At 42.0% G+C, this 8,705-nt stretch overlaps 1 long non-coding RNA gene across 1 annotated transcript; it reads right to left on the reverse strand.

Moving 5' to 3' along the window:
- Nucleotides 1-3,296: 3,296 nt before the first annotated feature.
- On the reverse strand, nt 3,297-5,155 carry LOC103639409 (uncharacterized). The gene is made up of 3 exons (XR_002265024.1): nt 4,050-5,155; nt 3,881-3,950; nt 3,297-3,708 (listed from the first exon to the last, which is right to left on the reverse strand). It is a non-coding gene; the product is annotated as an uncharacterized lncRNA (long non-coding RNA).
- Nucleotides 5,156-8,705: the final 3,550 nt, after the last annotated feature.

Raw genomic sequence — 8,705 nt, forward strand, 5'->3', positions numbered from 1 at the left:
TGCAGAAAAGTTGTTCGTTAGAATCTAGGTGTTTGGATACACAGATTCTCAGATTTCAGATTCTGTTTGAACAAACTATACACATTAACACCGAACCAACAAAAGGTCATTACATAGAATTAGTGGAGTTCATTACAACATAACTACTGTTACATTTACATATTTAACTACGACACTAATGCATTAGCAATTCCATCTCGAAATGCACTCATGTCTAACTCATCAGATGTGCTACTACTACTCTCACCTACAGATACATCATGACCAAGGCTATTAGGTCCTAGTTCATCAAAGTCTCTATCGTGTAGAGCACTGTCTCTAATGAAGTTATGCAATGTCATACATGCAATAATTATCTTGGATTGTTTCTTAAGCGAAAATGAAGGGAGACTTAACAGAATTCTCCACTTCATTTTAAGCACACCAAAAGATCGCTCTATAACATTGCGTAGCGACGAGTGTGCATAGTTGAATACTTCTTTGCTCCCAATAGGTTGCCTCGCATTTTGCCATTCTGCAATGTGATACTTCTGACCCTTATAAGGTGCAAGGTGCCCCTTTCTATTTGGATAACCTGAATCCACAAGGTAGTATTTACCTACACAAACAGAATTATACAGTTCAATACTTAAGACATAAATGAATATCGTATGATACAAAAGTACAACATACTTATTTACCTTCCGGTGGATGGGGGAACCTGTCCGCATAAGTTATCAAAGTATCTTGTAATACTCTAGTGTCATGTACTGAACCTGGCCAACCTGTGACAACAAATGTGAACCTCATATCGAAGTCACAAACGGCCATTACATTATGTGATGCGTAACCGCGACGACCAATATATTTGGCTTGCTCCGAGGCCGGGACAGACGCTGGAAAGTGAGTACCATCAATTGCTCCTATGCAATCCTTGAAGTGGGGCCAAAATCTCCCCTCTCGCAAACGAGGATGAATCTCTATGAAATTTGGGTCTTTGGGCTTGATTACGTCAGCTGACATCTTATGTAGTGCATTAAGTACTTCACTATACTTGTGACTAATAGTTTCCAATGAGTGACCAAACTTATTCCTTAATCTGCCTAAATGATTGTGGACCCCCACATGCCCACAAGAAAATACCTAGAGCTTCCATAGTACCGACACCACGGCTTGAAAGAAGACCATAACTTTCGACCAAAGTATCATGCAATCGTCTAAAAACAGTACGTCGCATGCGAAACATGTCAAAGCAATCGTTACTATTCTCCAAAGTTCGCTCAACCCATTGAATACCTGTTTCAACCATTGTTCTTCTAGAAACCTCACTGGAAGGTCTGCCCCAAATGTCTACAGCATATAGGGCAACAAGAAATGCTGCATCTCCGTCATCCGTGTCATGATCATATGTGTGTGCAGCAGGGTCACCCATATGCATGCACACAAACAGCAGGCACATATTCATGTATAGGCACAGTATATAAGACACATTCATGTACCCTAGGTGACACAAAGTTCACAGATTGACATTGTTCACAAACATACAACTCTGATTATTCAAATACATGTTCAACTCGAATAATTGCAAAATTGTTCAAAAGGGAAAATTATGCGTACGACATGTTTATTTTGTAACATGACAAGACTCATAACAATGAGACGACTAACATGAACAGCAACATAATAGCGAACATGACCCTCTGTTGTCGGACGACCACCACTAAGTCGACTTTTTAACATGTATCTCGAAAGCACTGTGCAGCCAAGCGTTCCTTCCTTCTTTGGTCTTCAGTGTTGCAAATACATCTCTAAACTTTTTCTCAATCAACAGATGAGTGGCAAACAAATGTAGGTCGTTGCCTTCAGGTGCACCATCATCGATCACTTGTTGCAACTGCGCATTAACCTCAACACGGACAGGGTCGGTCTCAGCAGAGGTGATGGACTTGTTAGTGGTCATTGAACGCGACTCAAAAGCCTCGACTAGGCGTTTCATGTACTCTTCCCTCGTATCTTTTTTCTTCTTTGGTTTTGGAGAATCATGACGCACCTTACGCTTCCTAGTCGCATTTGAGCATGGATCAGGTGTGCTGTTTTCACCCCCACCTAAAGTGGCTTCGACATGATCATCAGATGATGAATTTGCATCCTCGACGCCAGGAACAAGGGTTGTTTGATTTGTGCAGACAATGGGTCCAAACATAACCTTTAGCTCGTCCTCATTCTCTAGGGGGCTGTTTTGAACATAATACACCCTGGCATTGCCTACAGCAACATGGTATTTCCTACTTTGAGATGGCCATTACTATTGTTAATCTAAAAAATTAAAAAAAGTCTACTTACTTCATTTTGCTTAGCCCACCACTCATCTGGAGCACTGATTGAACCAGTATGAGGGTCTCGACCAAGACCTGTAGCCCTTTCATTAAGAGTTTTCCACTGTGTGAACATTCTCTTTAAGGTGTCCCACCTATTCTTCATTTGATCCCTGGTGTAAGTGCGACCAGTGCGTTCCTTAAACTTTCTTATGAGGTTAGAATACCCTTCGGCATTTAGAAATTGTTGTGGCATGTTCCGTGCATTGACCTCTTCTACACAAATTTCTGTGTAAATTTTTGTTGCTCTACTATCCCACTTTGCAATCACTTTGCCAGACTTGTCCATCTAGTGCAAAACAAGTGTAGACAATTGAAAATATGTATTGAAGTACACTTACTAAGAAAACAAAATGAACAAGTAAGGGACCATAATAACATAAGGTAGTAGCATAAGGAGTCAGATTAAGTTTGTCATAATTACATATATAGACTGAAGAAATTGAAGTGCTGTTGGACACAAAAGCACAGGGAACAGTATATAACTGCTCATTAAGCAAAAGGCTGATCTATCCCTGTTAAACTACCATCTTATTCAAAGGTTCACCATGGTCTAAGTTAAACCTCATTGTCACTAAACGAAGGCATCTGGTCCGAGTCATATTCTAGACCCCAGAAGTTTTCAAAGTGCTCCGCAAAGTCCCAATCTGGAGTAAGGTAGTCGTCAGCTGGGGGTGGTGAGGACAAGGCTGACGGTTCGTAGCTGCTGTCACCCGGGTTGTTAACGTTGTTCACGTTGTCCAAATTCTCTTGCAACAGCAGAGAGTCTTGCTCAAGCATGCAAGCTATGTCCTCCAATGCTACACGAAGTTTGGTGGCGTCAAATGAGGTCAACCCGCGTCCTGGACGGATTGTTTCCCGGGCTACGGAAAATAGCTTGTCCGCAATCTCTTGCATCCTTCCAATTGTCTTGTCGGCTATGGAGTCTGCTGAATCCATCTGATGTGGATTTAGGTGGTTAGTTTACTACAGAAGGGGACAATCTACTAAGTTCCATGTAGTGACATGAATTGCGTGCTAACATGGACAAACTTTGGTTGAAGCTAGTAACATACAGGTAGTAACAAACAGAGAATGAACTGAACCGTGAACATACAGGTTGTGACAAACAAACGTAGAAGTAATCACTGCACATATAATACTTATACAAAAGAACAATGGTATCCCTAGGTAACAATAAACATATGACCATCCCAGCTCTCGTCTCTCCAAGTAACATGTACAAATGACAGCACATATATAAATTGGTTCTGCCCATATGGACAGTAAAGTGCGCAACAAATTGTGTATGAAATTACCTTGGTTGCACTTGATCTTGGAACCGAAGACGAACAACTCGAGTTGATACGGAAATCTGAAGGCGACAACGCACAAAAATTCTCTGTTACTACGACATTCCATACCCTTGAAGATGAAGTGAAGTAACTGGAGAGGAGGGGGCGGCGTGGGTCGGGATCGAGGCCCAACCCTAGCAACAGTAAAGGAGGGAGCGGGGTGGCTCGGGATCGAGGCGAGGTAGTCCGTACCTGCGAAGATGCCAACGCGATGGTGGGGGACCGGAGGAACCTGCACGACGGACCAAGGGCGCCGGTGTCACTGCGGCAACCATAGCGACACAGGAAACGGTGAAGGAAACGCGACAGTGGGAGGAGAAGACGGTGGGGATGGACGAGTCGCGAAGGAGGTAGTCCGTACCTGCGAAGACGACGAGATGCGGCGAGGAGAGGGTCCGGCGGCGGTGCGTTGGGTGCGGACCGGCGGTCCGGTGGCTTGGCGGCGGCGGCGGTGCGTTGCGGGGGTAGAACCCTAGCGAAGTGAGCGGGGGCTTCTATCCGAAGCCAAGTGAGCGCGGCTTCGCGAGGACCGTGGGCGGTCGGCTTCTTACCCAAGCGCTTCGCGCAGAAGCCGCGCGAAAATTTTGCCGTTTGGTTCCAGCTTCAGCTTCTGGCGGCCAGAAGCCGCACAGAAGCTGAACCAAACGGCACCAATACAACGCCGTCTCCAGTCTCCTACTCTCCTCCCCACACCTCTGTTGCTATTTTTGCAAAACACACACACACACTTGGCTTTGGAGGCGGTCGCCTCGCGAGGCGACGGCGAGGGCCCGTACTCCGAGGCCGAATCGCCGGCTCGGCAAGCGTTGTAGGAGTCATCTCCTCGACTCGATGATGCATGTGGATTCCGCGCCGGCGCTTGTGAAATCTGGTATTGGGGCGCGCGAGACGGTGTTGCTCGCCCCGGCCGCCGCGAGGCCCGCGAGCGACACGGTCGAGCTCCGGCGCGTCGCGGGCTGCACGTGGCATCTCTTCCTCGATCGCGCCGGCCAGCTCCGCCGTGCCGGGGTCTGCGCACAGGCAAGCTCCGCCCCCGGCCGGCCGCCGCGACGGACGGGCTAGCTCCGCCACGCATGTGCCGCGACGCACATGCTGTTCCATATGTTCCTTCGACCGAGACAGGCATCGCCTTTCTTGTGCCTACTATAGACGAGATTGAGATCCCGAGACGGGAGCAGGCAAGTTCTGTTTGTTTGGGGCTGTTTGGCAACGATTTTTTAAGGTTTTTTAAATTAGTGTCCTCAGTTTGGTTAGTGTGCTCACCTATATTTTTAGTCGTGTTTTTTTCTCAGCTGTGTCCCTCTATTCTAAGCACTGAAAGGACATAGCTGAGCAAAAAACCATAATTTTACGATACCATACCTGCAATAATATCGTAATTTTGTTTAACTCCAAAAAACATAGTTTTCAAAAATATTATTTGGATACAATATTATAAATTATAGTATTTAGAAAAAAAAGGAACCATGAGATAAAAAATAGATTGAAGCGAATTTTTCAATACTCCAAAAATAACATATTATCTAGAACACTATAACTTTAAAAACATAGTTTTTAGAAAAATAACCAAATATCTCAGCATAAAGTACTCCAATATTTCTATGAACCATGGTATTATCTAAAAGCTACAAAAATACTTCACTCTCTATGACCCTAAATGTTTTCTATTAAAATCAGATTTTGATCATCAGAAGAGCCCCTGTTTGTTTGGGCTTTTTCCAGCTTCTGGCCACCAAAAGCTGCTGCAGGTCGTCAAACACCCCAACTTTTCAGCCAGCTTCTATAAGAATCGTTTGGGTAAAAACTGTCCAAAATCAACGTGAACACAAAATCGGTCGAATCGTCATGATAGTAGGAAGCTGTTGCTTTCTAGATCCTGAACCCTTTGGACCACTTCATTTTCCTCCGCACGTAATCCACACAATACTCAGATTCTTCTCACAGCCAGATTCTCTCCACAGCCAGATTTTCAGAAAAGCTGGTCAGAAAAAAGCTGAACCATGATAGCCAAACATGGAACCCTAGCCAAACGCAGAGAGGTGAACTCCGGTATCGGTCAACGGAGAAAACAAACGAAAGGGTAAGACGTAAGAATGGCAGGTGGGTAAATTTTGCGAAGTTGTAAAGACACAAAAGTAGAGAAACTATTTTTAAATTTATACGAGAAAAAAATGTTTTTTTGGTAGAAACAGATTTGGTGACCCCTTTGAAAGAACAGATTTAATAAGACTAGCATCAGCAAGAGCCTACAAAGGCTCGTCTATAAATTTAGAGATTTCCTTCTCTTTCTCCTCCAGTTCTGTTCTCTAAATATAAAGATATCTATTCATCCTCTATATACAGTTTCTCTCCCCTCAAAAATAAAATATGTGTAAAATATTTGAAGAGGTGACAAATTTGTACATACAAAAAAATAAAATATGTGTTAGATATAGGTATTTATGTATAGAGGAGTGGATTGGGGTATATAAAAGTGAATCGTTTAGAGAAGACTACACAAGAGAGAGATATAGGATGGATGTATAGGACGCTGCTAAACTAAACCAAACACACCCTACGGATACTAACCAGACACATATTTCAAACCCAGGTAAAATGACCGACAGATTATTTTTTCATCAACCTAGATAGCCTTGAATTCTTAACTGTAACAACTGTTTCTAGTTTCCAGCATGCACTCCTCAGATGTAGTCAACCATTACAGCTGGTTAATCAGGGCTATAATAAGCAAGTACAAAACCAATATAAAGTCGGCTCCAATGCTCGACGGTATCGACCCTTGACACCTGGTCGATACCGGCAATGGTGAAGCTAGAGTGAATCGGAGGAGAGTATATATGTTTTGAAGATACATAGTAATAATTTATAAGTGATATATATATATATAGTGAAAATCTGATCTATATCATTGTTCTATAAAATTTCGTGAGTGCACATGCATCCCCTCTTGTATAAGTAGATTCGTCCCTGGATACCACCCACTATGGTGGCAGCGATAGTCGGCTTACGCCATCAAATCGATATAGTGAGTGCCCGCCTATTTTAGTTGGTACCGACTGTCTAATTTTAAGAAACTTAAAACTAAAAGTAATAAAAATGCAAGAATTTTAAAAAAAACATTATAAATTATTTAACTTTATTTGTATATATCGTGTAACTTTTATTTTGATAAAACGACATGTTTTATTTTAAATAAAAGTTAGTAAGAAATGTTGATGTGAGACTGCGATTGGCTATAGGATAATGATAAAAGTTGTACACTAAAGTATTATGGTAGATACAAACTAATAATGATAGATACATACGCGACGATAGCAATGTGGCGATAGATGTCGTTTCAAGAAAAATATGTGTGCTGTGCTTTAAATAATCGAGAATTATGATTGAGCTTTAGTGTTTTACTGACTCGGAAAATGACATTTTATATCAAAGCTATTCTAACATGCTTGCATAATTGCTTTGTATACCACTAGTATCAATTAATCGCCCAAGCTGTACCTCGAAATTACAGCACCGAAGTAAACATTAGCTACGGATACATCAGTTCAGAAAAAGAGTCACCACTTCTTCAATATTTCTGTAATCAATTGAGCCCACATCTTGTAGTCGGAAATTTACATCACAACGTTTCGTGCATGAAACACCTCAGATTTCCAGTATAGTTCTTATCTGCTCAGGAGAGTGCTTAACCAACGACCTTGGGTCAGGATAATTGTTATAAGATTCTGCTAGAGCTCTTGCCAAACCATAGCAGGCATTTGAACGTAACCTTGGAACCCTGCAGTTGCTCAAATTCAGGCAAAGGAACCTTCTGTTCCAGTCACAATGCCAAAGAGTGACTTCAAGCATTTATAAAAGCATTTGTGGCGACGTTTCGATTATATCTGCCAGAGACCTTGCATCAACCTTGCTACCGTACTCCTTTATGTATGGCATCTTATTTGACAGTCCACATTTCCTAAGAATGTTGTCAACTTCTTTATCGACAAGGGCACGAATATGTACTTCGATCATAGAGCGCAGGTTGTTTACATAGCTTGTAGCAACCTCCTGGCCCATCAATGGCTCCTGAATAGCTGACAAGCAGTTGATGAGGTAGACTTTGGATGAAGATTCAGCACAACCGATTCCCGTTTTCTACAGAGCTCAACCACTCAACACCTACGTCGTTCACTACCGTCAGAAACTGTCTTTATTCTTTTAGATTTAAGCCCGGTTTTTAATACACTATTAGCTGTTAAAAATAGCTTAAAACATATAAACTGTCTAGCAAATAGTTTAACTATTAACTACTTTTAGCAAATTAGCATGTTAGTCGACTAATTTTACTAGTAATTTTTCAACCGATATACTATTATTAGCTCTATTGCATTCAAACAGATCCTTATATTATCTTTGCTATCTAAATCACTGTGGCCAACATTTTTGCTAGGCCAACAATTTAGAGAAACATAGAAAATATTTCTCAAGAACTTTTCATGCTGACATACGTAAGTTGATGAGTAAAGTGCATTTTCAGTCCCCTTGTGCATGTGTGACAATCTAGTCCATAAGCTTTAAAGTGTCACTAGGGCAGGACAGCGCCCTATCGGGCGCTACAATCTCCAGTGCAGTTTCACACAAACAAATTCATGCGCGTGGTTTGAGGCAATGGTGGCCCAGGCTGTTCTTTCCACGGTGATTATTCATATAGCTGATCCTGTGCTTTCTCTGGTTCACGTTCTTTGATGTTTTGTTGCAACATGGATTAAGAATGTTGTATTTTAGGAGTAGTCTGCCATATTTTTTAGATGATAGTCGAGTGTCAGACAATAAAACTGGTGGAAGAGGAAGCAGAAGACTTATCAAGATTGGGCATGAAAAATAATCTGTTTCAGAAAACATAAATATTGAGGATCCTTTTAAGAGGATAATGTTTTCAAGGCACATAGGGACGATTCACGAAAACATGCAGCTATTGATGGCACCATAAGTTTGATGGACAAGAAAATAATATGCAGTCTTTTACGCTTTTATG

This window comes from Zea mays, chromosome 9, assembly GCF_902167145.1.
Source record: "Zea mays cultivar B73 chromosome 9, Zm-B73-REFERENCE-NAM-5.0, whole genome shotgun sequence".
Classification (NCBI taxonomy): domain Eukaryota; kingdom Viridiplantae; phylum Streptophyta; class Magnoliopsida; order Poales; family Poaceae; genus Zea; species Zea mays.